Below are 15,140 nucleotides of genomic sequence, written 5' to 3' on the forward strand. Positions count from 1 at the left end.
TTTCCTTAAGCAGCCACATCCTTTCTTCAATAAAAATTTGTGGAAGTTCAACACATCAAACATATAAAAGCAGAGCTGCTGGCTTATAAGACAATAAGGAGGTCAAAGGCCTTTTCCTCCCTTCCTCGGCCCTTATCTATCCCCTTGGCACTTGGGAATCCCAAGGGCAATAAGGAACCATATCTAAAAAGCATAGGTGATTTAACTTAATAATGACAGTCTGTAAGAGAAGAACACTAAGAATAATATGCCATAGTCCTAGCTTCATATAAGCCCTTTCTAAGGACAGTGCTTATGTTAAATGCTCACCCATCTCAGTTGTGATCAGCTTCTGAGTTTGAGAACTCTCACCCCCAAGAGCACAGAAGGCTTCACTTTCAGGAGAAGTCATATCAGTACTGCACTGTGGACGCCTCTCCCAGAGAACGCAAAAGCAGCATCACTCATGAGGCCTGGGGCTTCCTCGGTTCAGTGCAGCTGCCTTAGCCGGGGTTCAGCCCACGTAAAATATTTAGCCAAAAAAGAGGCGGGTAGAAAGGTTTAATAACTAGCATGGTCAACTAGGAGGAAAATGCTGCAGTTATATTAAATAAAAAGGGACATAGAACTGTGATTTTAATTTTGTGGTTTTTTTAAAAGGCATACATATTCATAGTAATAAAAACCAAGCATGTACACCAAAATATTATCAGTGGCTATCTCTGAGTGGTGGTTTTCATTTTGTTATTTAAACTTTTCAATATTTACCAAGTTTTCTAGGTAGAATCAAGAAAAAATACACATTTAAAAACAAAAAGCAGTTGGTCAGATAGCTTAGTTGGTTACAGCATGTTGTTGTAACACCACGGTCAAGGGTTTGGATCCCTGTACTGGCGAGCCACCAAAAAATAAAATAAAATGAATAAAAATAAAAACTAAAAGAGGCTGGCTGGTTAAGTCAGTTGGTTAGCTTGTGGTGTTGATAACACCCAAACACCAAGATCACGGGTTCAGATCCCTTTACCAGCCAGCTGCCAAAAAAAAAAAAAAGATAATAAAAACAAAAAGAAATTTCACTTACTGAAATGATATACCTGAAATTCTAAGATTCATATATAAACATCAGAGCTGTCCTGTATTGTGTAATCGTGTGGCCAAATTCCAGTCCCAAATTGCTTTGAAAGGAACAGCTGCTCATGCAACTGCTAAGGTAAGTCAAGCCCAGCTGCTGCCAGCAGTGCGATAAGCACAGGGTGGGAAATGACACACAGCCTGAACAGACACACCTCCCAGTTCCTGAGAGTGGCTCAATCCATCATAAACCAGAATCGCCACGGTCCTGATGAAACCTCATCGGCGAGTGGCACCAGACCCACCTAGAAGCCTTCACTTCTGAGATGATGAGGCTTAACTGTTTAAGACTGTCTTTACATAAAAGCAAAAAACATAAGAAAATTCTTAGACTCTTTGACATGTTTGTGATCTAAATGTCACTACTGTGTGTAATCAGCGAGGCAGTGTAATTGTTAAAAGCACAGTCCTTGAAATCAAACAGGTCTAGTTTCAAGTTCTGGCTCCACCATTTCTAACCACACGAGCTTGGGCAAGGTTCGTAATCTCACAAGCCTCGGTTTATTCATCTTTCAGTGAGGCTGGCCACATCTACCTCCCAGGATTTCAATAAAATGGGGGAAAAAGTTGGATACCATATGTTCTCACACTCACTTAAACTTAAAACCTACATTCTTCAGAGCAACTTCCCAGCTATATAAACTGAGAGTGGTCACTGAGCCAACACCAAGCACTTGGATAGATGTTCTATGTTTTAAAGGATGCAGGCTCTGAAACAACTGTGTGAACTACATAAGATTTCTGGTGAAATCTTATCATTCTCCGAAATCATCTTCACTAAATCCATACTGAAAGGAACTGGGTTACAGCTCAAATGAGATAATGCCACAGATACAATGGAACTACATTAGAAATACAAAAGTTCACTCCTACACCCCATACTGGCCTCATAATCAACTCAGAAAACATAGAATCAGTAAAGACATTGGAGCATATGTTAAAAAGAGGGCATATTTTAATAATGTCTCATACCAACAATAAATTCTCAGTGAAATTATGAAAATAATAAATGTTGAAAATATTTAACTTTAATACGATACAAATTAAATGTTGTAAGTATAATTATACACCAAACAAAATGACATAAAATGGGGAAAAAGTTGCAAATGCTGGTGAAAAAAGAAGAGAAAAATATTAAAATTCCACAAGAGTTAAGTTTTGTGGATTTTTTTGTTTGTTTGTTTGTTTGTTTATTTGTTTGGTGGCTTGCTGGTAAGGGGATCTAAACCCTTGACATTGGTGTTATCAGCACCATGCTCTCTCTAACCAAGTGAGCTAACTGGCCAGGCCCCAAGAATTAAGATATTGTTAAAACCCTGCTTCAAAAAGGGGGAACAACATGGTATACTGCTTCCATAATACATAATTTCAGACAAACAGACCCAGTGCTGAATCCACTCACTCTCTGGGAAACAGTAGGTCAGTTATTTAACCATTTGGAACCTCAGTTTCAGCATCTACAAAATGGGACTTGTTTAATGCTTTCATGATGGTGTAATGATCAGAGACACACAAAATATTTGGCACAGGGTACATCTGCAGTGTTCTGTATTGGTAGCTGGGAAAAAAACCAAAAACCCTAAAGGATCATGGTAACATAACAGGACATAGGCTATGCCATAAGAAAAGAGCCAGTGCCTCAAAAGCCAGACATCCACTGAAGGTCACAGGATATGAGATAATGGGTGATCCTGACCCTGATGACAAACATTGTTGAGATAAAAATTAAAGGCTATAAGCAAGAAAATGAAGTGAGCTCTTAATACTGTAACTTGGAGGGGTCAAGGAGACAAGCAGGCCAAAATAAATTACTAACCAGGAACCCAACAATCCAATGCAACCACCATCCCATCAGAAATGGCCTTGATGTTGTTCAGGGAAGAGTAAAGCCAATAAATAACAGCTAGTTCAAAGGACACACATTTGCTGAGCTTTAATACTGACTGCTCTTCTCCCAGGAGAGAAGGCAATGAGGTCTTTAACTAGAAGTTTCCTATCAGTTTCATCTGGCCTTTATCGTCCTTCAGGAAACAGGAAGGACTCTCAAGGGGCTGAGTCAGAGCTGCTCAGAGTGAAGAGTGACATCCCACCATACAGTCAAGTTCAGGGAAAAATAGGCACTTGTGTATCTGAGGCCAGAGGGTTCTGCGCTAAGAACCACCTCCATTCCCAGAGAATGACTCGGCTTGACTCGGTGTGGCAAGGTAGGCCACATCAGATTCAATCCAAGCTCTCTGTTACTACATACCTCCAACAGCAACCGTTTTGCATTTATCAATAGGTTCCTTTAAAATTATTCTCATGTACGCTTTCTCAGGCAGGGACTTTTCTTCTATTTCATAAGTTTCCCAACCAGACACTTCTGTGCATCCCAAAGTACTCAGTGATGTGCCTAGAACAGAGGAGCAATTTAAGCTTAACCAGTTGGAAATGGAATCATAAAAGTTTAAAGCTGAAAGAGAACTTATAAATCCAATACAGCTCTCTACAAATAAAAGCACATATTTATTAACTAGGAAACAAAAAATTCACAGTGGATCACCCCCGCCCCCCACCTGCTCTTTCTTTTTTAAGCTTTTTAATTAAAAAAAAACATTTATTATAGTACACGTAACATAAAATTTACTCCATCTTTCTTAATTAAAAACTAAGTCTTTAATAATCACATAGAGGTGTTTCTCCTTTTATATACTTATCTACTATCTTTAACTGTCAACAAATAACTAATTATCATAAATTAAGTATAGCAGCTTCAAACTGAAAACAAAAGTAACTACTGAGTTATCCTCTTTACAAGTTAACTTCTAAGAAGTTGATCATGTCTCTGGGGCCAAAGCATTACCCTTCTAAGGGATACCTTTTAAATTTATAAATGGGTAAATGGGTGTGTGCATAACCAGTAAGCTAATGTTTTGTGCCTGATAAAGAACAAGAGAGTTGTTGATTTAGTCCCTCATTCCTAGTAATGTGTACTTACAAGTGGAAGAATGTGGAATGCAATGATAGCTAGAAAGGTCAAGTATTTCATTTTGATTGCATTTTAATTTAATCACTAACTTTTTTTTTTTTTTTTGCTATACAGTAATAATCTATAAGAAGTGGGCTATAACCATTTTCAGGATCATATAAGCCCTATATCATTGAGGATCTGATGAAAACTAAGTCTATTCCACTCCCTGCATCCCCCACTCAAATTTCAGTAGGATCATGAACTCCTTGAAGCCATCCCTTGGACCCCATGATAAAAGTCAGGGGCTTCCATGTACCAAACTGGATAGCTGATGTCTTGAGCCAACTAACAGGCTTCATTCAACTAACAGGCTTCATAAGGACACACTTCTTGGAAGAAAAGAAACCACCACTCTTGATAGTCTCTAAGGACCTAGTTTTAACAGCCAACTCCCTCCCACCACATTCAATCATTCTTTATCCTATCTATAAGAAATAGTGCTATACCTCTAAATAATAAAACATAGTCACAAAGAAAGCAGTTGTGACAAACTAACTAAAACAACAAAATAAAACATAAAACTAGTACTCTCTTTCCACTACATTTGCTTTAAAGTGTTCAATTAAAGTTTCAAAGTAAAATATAACTACATAAAAAACCCATCTCCTGATGATACCAACACAGTTTATGAACTCAAAGATAATACCAAAGAATTGTTAAAAAAATGCCGAGCCCGTGGCGCACTCGGTAGAGTGCTGCGCTGGGAGCGCGGCGACGCTCCCGCCGCGGGTTCGGATCCTATATAGGAATGACCGGTGCACTCACTGGCTGAGTGCTGGTCACGAAAAAAACGACAAAAAAAATAAAAATAAAAATAAAAAAATAAAATAAAATAAAATAAAATAAAAATAAAAATTATACCTCAGAAGCAGGCAAGAGAGCACACCCAGGGTCCTAGGCAAGGAGCTAAGGTCAATACCCCCCACCCCAAAGCAGGCAGGACAGCATGCCAAAAACACCACTTTTGGCCCACCACAGCCACAGCTGCCAAAAAAGTGGCTCAACACCACAGCAGCAGCCACAGCCACCATGCAGGCAGCCTGCCAAACACTCAATAGCATTGACACAAGGAGAGTCAACAGCCAGAGAGACCATAAATAGAAAAGGACATCTCTAACCTCAAAGCCCACTCCAGCGTAAGAGAAGAAGCAACTGCTCTACCAGATAACCAGACATCAATGTAGAGATACTAGAAATGGGAAAAATGCAAGAAAATACGACACCAAAAAAATACAGTAATTCTCAACTACCAGACCCTATAGAGCAGGAAACCCTTGATGACTGAAAAGAAATTCTGAGCAACAATCTTAAGAAAACTCACTGACCTACAAGACTCAGTTAGACAACATAATGAAATGAGAAAAAGTATCTAGAATACGAAAGAGGAAATTTATGAAGAGATTAATACCTTAAAAAAGAATGTAGCAAGGAACTTAAAGATTCACTCAACAAAATAAAAAACAACTGAAAGCTCTAGCTACAGGCTAGAACAAGCAGATGAAAGAACTTCTGATCTTGATGATAGTCTTTTTAAGATAACCCAGGTGAACAAAAAAAGGAAAAAAAGAACTAAAAAAAAAAAAAAAGAAGAAAATCTAAGAGAGCTAGCAGACAACCTTAAGCATACAGACATTCAAATCATGAGTGCTCCAGACAGGGATGAGAAAGGAAAAGTCATAAAAAACTATTTAATAAAATATCAACAGAAAACTTCCTAGGTGTAAGGAGAAGCACAGACCTTCAGATCCAGGAGGCTCAAAGATGCCCAAACAGATTCAACTCAAGAAAGATCCTCTCCAAGACACATTATAGTCAAACTGGCAAAGCTCAAAGACAAAGAGAAAATCTTAAAAGAAGCAAGAGAAAAGCATCAAGTCACCTATAAGGAAGCCCCTATCAGACAATTAGAAGACTTCTCAACAGAAACTCTAAAGGCCAGAAGAAAATGAGATGATATATTCAAAACACTAAAAGAAAAAAACTGCCAGCCAAGAATACTATACTCAGCAAGTTTATCCCTCAGAAATGAGGGAAAAATAGTGTATTTTCCAGACAAACAAGAACTGTGGGATTTCACCACCACACGACCAGCCCTACAAGAAATCTTCAAGGAAGTCCTGCATCTGGAATCCAAAAAACGATAATCACTACCATGAATACACAAGAAAGAACAAAACCAACTGGTAGATCAAAAATGCAAATGAGAAAGAGAAAGAAACCAAATCTTACCACCACAAAGAGCCACACTGACAATGTAATAATGCCCCTACTTTATTTCTGATTTTAGTAATTTGAGTCTTCTCTCTTTTTTCTTGGTCAGTCTACATAATGGTTTGCAAATTTTGTTGATCTTTTTAAAGAATCAACTGTTGGTTTTGTTGATTTGAAAATAAAGATATTGTTTTTTAATTCCCTGTTTCATATATTTCTGCTGTGATATTTATTTTCTACCTATATTTGCTTTTGATTTAGTTTGCTCTACATTTTCTATTTCCTTAAGGTAGAAGTTTACATTACTGACTTAATATTTTTCTCATTTTTAATATGCGTTTACAAGGATAAATTTTCCTCTAAGCACTGCATGAGCCCTACATCCTATTAATTTTGATATGGTATGCTTTGTTCTTTATCTCGAAGTACTATCTAATTTCCCTGTGATTTTTCTTTTTACCCATTGCTTATTTAGGAGAGTGTTGTTTAATTTCCACACATTTGTGAGTTTCCTAAATTTCCTTCTGTGATTGTGGTCAGAGAACATATTTTCTATGATCTTAGTCTTTTTAAAGAAAAAATTTAAACAAACAAACAAAAAGTTCATGGAAAGATTTCCATTATCTTTCAATTCTATCTTTCTATGAACTTTTTGAAGTGCCCTTGTGTTTATATTATGTTTCTTTGATATTTTATGTAATGCATGTTGCTAAACCTAGACATTTAATTTCTCTGTTCTTGATTTTTTTATTAAGTGGACTATTTGAGTTACTTAGAAATTAATCTGCCTTTGAAAAGTTTGTTAATCTTCCTCTGTTGAAATTAATTTGGTATTTCCAAGCTTTTGGAAGACTTTAGAGAACTATTTCAAATAAATGTAGAGATTATAAACTGAAATATGTATATTTTAATAAGTTCTACATCTCCAGTTTTTGTGAAAATTTGAAGCCCTACTTTCTACAGAGTATTTTGTTATTCATCTATTATCCAGTTTATGTATTTGTTATTTGAACAAATAAATGTGCATATCCTTAAAAAAATTTAAATTAAATTAAAAAATAAAAATTATACCTCAGGAAATAGGATGTCACCTTAAGTTCAAAACCTCACCTAATCTCATATTACACACAGTAATCTTAGTTTATTTTGAATAATGAAATAATGTTTGGGAATGCAACCTTACTGCTAGCTTTGAATGCTTATAGGTCACTTGACAAAACTGGTTAACAAAAAGCATGCAAAAAAATAGATTTAACAATTATTTTTGGAGGTTACACCTAACATAGGAAATATGAGATACTATTTCCCCCCCACACAAGATGACCAGTAAGGGGATCTTAACCTTTGACTTGGTGGTGTTAGCACCATGCTCTCCCAAGTGAGCTAACTGGCCATCCCTATACAGGGATCCGAAACCTTGACCTGGTGTTATCAGTGCCACACTCTCCCAAGTGAGCCATGGGCCAGCCCCTGATATACTATTTTTAAAGGTCTTTTAAATATTTTAAAAAGCAATATGGATTTTGGGTTTTTACAAGGATAATGGAATAGGCCTACTTATCCCTCCTTCCCTATAAATCCTCATTAAAATTATAGTAAAGAGAAAAAGATATAAATCCATAAGGACAAAAGAACAGAAAATATATTGGGGCAGACAATAGACATCAGGGCTGTTCTGGAAGCTGGAAAGCAGAGATGACTGCAGAGTAGAGCAGAGTAGGCTAGAACCTCACTGCCTGAGATGCAAGCAAAAAGCCAGCTGACTGTTACAGAAAGGCTCAGGAAGTGCAGCTTCCAGTTACTTGGAAAGACTGAGTGAGAACTGAAAAGAGAGGGACTGGTTAAAAGTCTGTATTAAAAAACAGTTAGGTGCTGGGCAGTTTGCTCACCTGATTAGAGCACAGCCTTACAACACCAATGTCACGGGTTCAGATCCCCATACCAGCCAGCTGCCAAAAATAAATAAATAAATAAACAAACCTTTATGAACTCAAAATGGACTAAAGACCTAACAGCATGACCTGAAACTATAAAATTCCTAGAAGAACACATAGGGGGAAAGATTCATGACATTGCATTTGGCAATGATTTCCTGAATTTGACACCAAAGCACAGCTAACAAAAGCAAAATAAATAAATGGGACTACATCAAACTTAAAAACCAAAGGAAACAACCAACAGAGTTAAAAGACAACCTACAGAATGGGAGAAAATATTTGCAAACCATATATCTGATAAGATGTTTAATGTGCAGAATATATAAACAACAAAAAAACAAACAACACAATTTAAAAATGGGCAAAGGACTTGAATAGACATTTCTCCAAGGAAGTTGTAAAAATGGTCAACAAGCACATGAAAAGTTGTTCAACATCACTAATCATCAGGAAAATGTGAATTAAAACCACAATGAGATATCAACTCACTTGTTAGAAGGCCACTTTAAAAACAGCAACAAATAAATAGAAAATAACAAGTGTTGACAAGGATCTGGAGAAATTTGAACCCTTGTACACTGTTGGTGGCAGTGTAAAATGGTATAGCCACTATGAAAAAGTCTGGCAGTTCTCAAAAAATTAAAAATAGAACTACCATATGATCCAGCAATCCCACTTCTGGTAGGAAAGTTCCAAAAGAATTGAAAGCAGGGTCTCGAAGAGATATCTCCATTCCCATGTTCACTGCAGCATAATTTACACCACTGCCAAGTGGTGGAAGCCACCTAAATGTCCATTGATGGATGAATGGATAAAGAAAATGTGATATGTACATACAATACATAGTGGAACAGTGGTCACCAGGGGCTGGAGGGAGGGGTAAAAGGAGAATTGTTATTCAGTGGGTATACAGAGTTTCAGTTATGCAAAATTAAAAAGTTCTAGAGATCTTCGTCCACAACAATGTAACACTATTGTAACAAGGACTTAAAAATGGTTAAGATGATAAATTTTCTGTTATATGGTTTTTATCACAACAAAAATATAGGGATATTATCCTGTATTATCTGGGTGTGCCCAATGTAATCACTAGGTTCCTTAAAAGTGTAAGTGGTAGACAGAAGAGGAGGTCAGAATGATGCAATGTGAGAAATATTTGGCCCATTGCTGTTGACTCTGAGATGAAAGAGGGCCATAAGCCAAGGAGTGCAGCCAGCTTCTAGGAACAAGCTCGAAAACTATTTTCCCTTTGAGCCTCCAGAAGAAAACGCAGCCTGCTGACACCTTGATTTTAGCCTAGTAAGACCCACATCAGACATCTGACCTACAAAATTGTAAGAGAAATTTGTTTTAAGTAAAAAAAAAAAAAAAAAGATAGAAGGAAAAAAAGGAAAAGAGAGGATAAGAAAAAGGAAAAAGGCAGTTTTATTAAAACCCCAGATCCTCTCCCCCACCTGGTAGCTCCAAACATCCCTACTCCCATTATGGGAGGGAGTACACTCTCCTGTAAGACTTCAAACTCAGGGACACCAATATAAGGCTGAAACAGAGGCATTAAGATCTAAGCATTTAGAGGCTTGGATGATAACTCTGGCTCCTTTCCCCTATGTGGCTCCCCCAAATCCTCACAGGTAAGCTTACATCCCACAAAAAAGTAAACAGATGATTCCTTTTTGGAAAAACTGAAAGGTCCAAGAAAACACATCTGCAGATTCTGATATGTGGGTCTCACCCACTGAAAGGACCAAATTCCTGCCCAAAGACTCTATGGGTAAAGCCCATCAAGTGACAAATTTTCAGTCTACTTATTATTGTCTCACTCTTAAATATGAACAGACAACTAAATCCTCACCATTCATTTGACAAAGCCTCTAACATTAAAGTCAGGATCAAAACAAGCAGATTAAAAGTGGGGCACACAACATAAAAAATACAAAGAGCAGAGGAAAACAGTAAAATAATTCAATTCATATTCTCAAAGAAAAAGAATAAATATTGTATCTGGGAAACAAAAACAGAATCCTATCTTTAAAAAGGAAATAGAAACCCAAAATAATTAAATTCAGAATTAGAAACATGCCAGCAGAAATTGAAAGTTCAATAGGTACTAAGAAAAACTCTCAGAAAGAAAACAAAACACAGAGGTATGGAAAACAGCTAAGAAAAAGACACAAGAAAATTAGAGGATCAAACCACTAGGTGCGAATATCCAACTAACAGACTAGTGGTAAACAGACAATGTGGAAAGGAAATTATCAAAGAAACAGTACAAGAAAATTTCCAAACTGAAAGACATGAGTTTCCAAGCTGAGAGGACTATCAACATCAAAAAACCATAGGAAAAATGTCCCATTATGAAATTTCAGAATTCCGAGGACAAAGAAAAGTGTCAGGCATTTTCCAGAAACAGAAAACAGGTCACACATAACCAACTGGGAAGCAGAATGACCAAAGACATCTCAACTTATACAACAGAGCTCTGCCACAAACAAAATAGAGTCTCAATAATGTAAACATTAGTATATATTTAAACACAGACTGCAACACGACCACATCAAGAAAATGAAGAGACAGGAAGAGTAGGAGTATACTAAGGGTAAAGGGTGTTTATAAGAAGTAAATCCTCAGCAAGAAATTAATATATAAGTCTAAAATTTTTAAATTTATCGATTCATAAATGGCACTTAAAGCATACAAGGTGTGGTTTAGAATTGTTATGTAAATACCAGAAAGTACCAGTACTTCAAAAAGTTTGTGGAAAAACAGAATTAAAAGATAATATGAATCTTTCCATGAACTTTTTGAAGACCTCTTGTACAACTAAAAGTGTTGAAAAGGGCTATGTTTAGGCAAAGGGGCAATGGGAGTACAAAAAGAACAGAGAATGGGTGTTACAGTACTATTTGAATTATTAAACAATGTACATGCCAGTCACCTCAAAATAAATAAAATAGAGAAGCAGAGAGAAAGAGAAAAAGGGAGGAGGGAAAGAGAGAGGCAGAGAGAGAGAGAGGAAGGAAGGAATGAAAGAAGGAGGAAGGAAAGAAAGATTGATTTCACAAAGCAATTCTACAAATTGTTACACAGTAGATATCATCAATGCTCATCTACACAGAAAGAATAAAAATAGCAACTGTCCTAACATTATGCAAATGGTTACTTGTAGCCTGGAAAAAAATTTCCAATTATAGCACCATACATGAATCCCAAAAGTACTGTACAAAAAACAGCTGAAACAATAACATGCAGTGGAAAATGGTATTGAATGCGTCAAAATTTAACTCTAATAATGAAGACACTGGTGTCAAATCTGTATATAAGTAGTTGGAAGAAAATTATTCTGGGATAGGAAATAAGCCTTAATTATAATATTCTGTTTTGTATAAACACATGATTTTTCAATATACATATGTAACTAAATTAATGGTATTAGTATGTGTTTGACTATCTCACCTATATCCCCAAAATATTCCTTATATATTCAAATAGGCCACACACAAAATATTATTTGTTTAGATCTTCTCATTGGAAAAACACGAAAGACACAAACTAAGCATAAAAGATACATAAAGATATTAAAAATCCACTTACCTGAATCATGTTGTTATTTTACTTCATCAGTCTTCCTTCCAATCTATGAGAAATAATAAGTAAATTAAAGTGCATTCTTTATGTAATGAGCTGCTTATAAGAAAAAACTAAAATCCAAGGTAACTATTATAGTATTCATTTCTTGTTATCTATCCATAGGGGGGGAAAAAGGTTCTTTCCTAATATTCAGCTAACTTCTGGCTGTCATGGTATTCACAGTCAGCATCTATTAGGCAAAGCCAAGCAAAATCAAGCATGCAAATCTAATGCCAATAAAAAATTGCACACCAAATCCGTCTAATGGTAAAACATGTTTTAAAATATTTTTAAATTATTTCCTCTCTATTCAGATAAGTAACTGCTAATTTACTATACAGAGAAAGATAAAGATGAAAGCACATTTTTCAAACTGTAAGGATTACAACTCTAGGGTGAAAAGGGGTAGTAGCATCATGTTTAAATTTTCATTTTTACCAAAATGCAACTAGTAGCAAGTTAAGCAGAACAACCACAGACCACATACATAGGTATATAATCAAATAGCTTACAAATAGACTTCAACCCACATTACCCTAAAGGCTTAAAAATGCTTCCTCATTTCATGAAAAACTTTCTCAACTAAAAATAAAATACAACCTTTTGTAAGTAAAATATACACGTGAATTAGAGTACCTGCAGAAAGGGTAAAAGGTGCTTTTTAAAAAAAAATTAATAAACATCTGTATTAATGTACTACATACATACAGAAAAGCCCAGACATCTTAGGTGTCTTAATAAATTTTCTTAAAGTGAACAGCCCTCTCCCCAAAACTTACCATTGCTCTGACTTTGAATATCATACATTCGTTTTGCCTGTTGGACAGGTATTATTATTCAGGGGTCTGTCTGGGTCTATGAATCCCCCTATCTGGACCAAAATAAAATGCTTTAAGGAGGGAGAAGCAAGTAGTGGCTGACTGCAAGGTGATATTGTTTCAGAAAGATGTCAACGTGTCTGAGGTGTTTTGGCTGGTCATTTGAAGTCAACTTGCAAGTTCTCCAGAGACTTTCAGATAGAGGAGCTGTCTTATGATCCAAATAGAAGGCAAAGGGCCTTTGCACTGTCCAGGATGAATGTACTTCTGGGTAAAGAAGGAAGAGGAGAGAGGTCTGGAGGGAGGTTGGCCTCCTTCTATAGGTCCAAAAACACCTATACAATAAAGACGATAACCAAACTAGTATGGGCTAGAAGCTAGGCTAAGTTACTAATGCACCATCTCACTCGATGTACCAATTCCTAGAGAGCCTGTGCCCCCCAGTCAAAGATGACAAGACTGAGTTTCAAAGCAGCGGTCTAGTATCTGAGGTTTATGGTTAGTAGGTGAAGCACAGCTATTTCTCTTTCCAGCTTGTATGCAGGGCTAGAGACGCCATAAACAAACAAAAAAAAATGTTGACAGAAATGAAGCCATGTAATTAGATACAGAATATGTTGTATTGTCCCTGCTCATGAATCATTTAAAGGAAAAGAATTGAGTTATTCAGGATCCACAAAGTCCTCTGAATTACCAAAAAGTTAAATGGTTTTGTCACTCATAAAGTAGGCCCACTTATCCTTCTGTACCTCAAAAAAGAAGTTTCAAAAGAAATCTTTACACTTAACAAGGAAAAACTCTCTGACATGTTAGCTGGTTTTAGCATGCTCTGTGCTTTCCCACTGCAGTGGAAGAACGTGGTGTCCCTCAGACATGGTCACAGATGCAGAGGCAACTTACCACCACAGAATTATTGAGGAACCCATGAAAATGCCATCTTTTAATGACCTGCCATACCTGCACAAATATTTAATTTCTATCATAAGTACTTTCAAAAAGCAGCAGCCAAAATGGAAACACAGCTCGAAAAGGGAACTTTCCATTCTGCCACTTGAGAGAGAAACAGGAAACAAAATATCTACTCTTTAAAAACAACACGTGGTATACCAAAGACTAAAAAGGTCTTCCCGCAAACTAAAAATGTAGCTAAAAAGGTCTTCCTGCAACCTCACTGATAAATACAAAATAATATCACAATGACAATAACTATATGATTGGGAGACATGGTGAAATGCCTTTACATTTAATCCTACAAGAACCCGGGGGGAGGGGGGGTGCAGTTAGAATCCCCAACTTAATCAGATGCAGACATTGGGCTCAGAGGATATATAACTTGTGCAAAGTGACAAACTTGTCCACGGTCACACTGCAAGGAAGTGGGAAAGGATTCCAAATCAAGCCTGTCGGATACCTTTAGGGTTTCCTGTCGAACATGAGAGTTCTGGCTTAATGACGAACGTACCCGAATCTGCTTTTCAATCCCAAACCACTTAATGATCCTTTCACTATCTTCCAGTCTCAAACTGCTTTTGATATATCATCCCGAGTAAAGGATGTTGACACTTCTCCTCCTGTGAGATGGAAGAAGTGTCTTGTTAGCGAGTGGCTTGAAGACAGGAAACAAAAATAGGTCTAGATGGACTCTTTACAGGTTAGATAACTGCTAAAGCTACTGAGCCCTCTGGTGATCTTCGTTATATGGGACCTAGTACAGGGAATGCTTAGTAAAAGCTGCAGGCTTGATTTTGCAGGGGACACATGCAGGGAAGATACAGTGCAAGACGTGCCTTCTGGGACTATGTGAGTGAGTTAACTATGCATACCATGCACAGTGAGGCATCTAGGGAAAAATTACCCAAATTACACTTATAAGGCTATGGCTGTAAACTTTCAATTAGGACTGAGTAAAGTAAGGCAAGAATCTTTGTAGATATTAACCCAATGACATTCAGAAGAATATTGGTGCAGGACGTGGGGGTGGGGGTGGGGTGCAGAATAAAGTATTCTTCCCCTATTCTCAATCATTCTGGTATAGCAATACTCCAACTCCTATCTTTTCACTATTGGTGACTTCCTCTTAAGAAAAACACATTGGAGTAGAGGGTTCAAAGGGTAAAAAGGAATGGACATAAGAACCAAGGCTGAGGAAGGAAAAGACAAAAGTTCACAAAATTCTGTAAGGCAATGGCAAACTCCCACTTTACGGGTTTCCATTTGTAGGGCTGGCCCTTTCAAAGCTTATTACTTATTCTTAGATCAGAGAGGACAGGGGTTTCATCTTGGCAGCCAGTCTGAGCAACTGGTAGGCAGTAGCTGCCCAAAAGCAATGCCAGGCAACAGTGACAAAATCAATCAGCATTGTCCACCATGGACGCTTGATGTGGAGACTGTGCCAGGCATTACTTGGTTTTTGACAGCCCTATCCCA

The 15,140-nt window shown here is 37.0% G+C and overlaps 1 protein-coding gene across 7 annotated transcripts in view; it reads right to left on the bottom strand.

The window, feature by feature from the left end:
* SGMS1 (sphingomyelin synthase 1) overlaps positions 1-15,140 on the bottom strand; it is a 282,944-nt gene that overhangs the window by 127,826 nt on the left and 139,978 nt on the right. For 3 of the 7 annotated variants that reach the window (XM_063102273.1, XM_063102276.1, XM_063102277.1), the window contains exons 4-5: positions 11,860-11,902; positions 3,359-3,502 (exon numbers count right to left, since the gene is read on the bottom strand). The gene's annotated coding sequence lies outside the window, so the exon portion shown is untranslated. Of the gene's footprint in view, positions 1-309; positions 365-3,358; positions 3,503-8,220; positions 8,281-11,859; positions 11,903-14,175; positions 14,285-15,140 lie in introns of those variants that run through there. The other 4 variants (XM_063102275.1, XM_063102274.1, XM_063102278.1 and 1 more) reach the window with 4 other exon arrangements.

The sequence above is a fragment of the Cynocephalus volans genome, chromosome 7 (assembly GCF_027409185.1).
Source record: "Cynocephalus volans isolate mCynVol1 chromosome 7, mCynVol1.pri, whole genome shotgun sequence".
Lineage (NCBI taxonomy): Eukaryota > Metazoa > Chordata > Mammalia > Dermoptera > Cynocephalidae > Cynocephalus > Cynocephalus volans.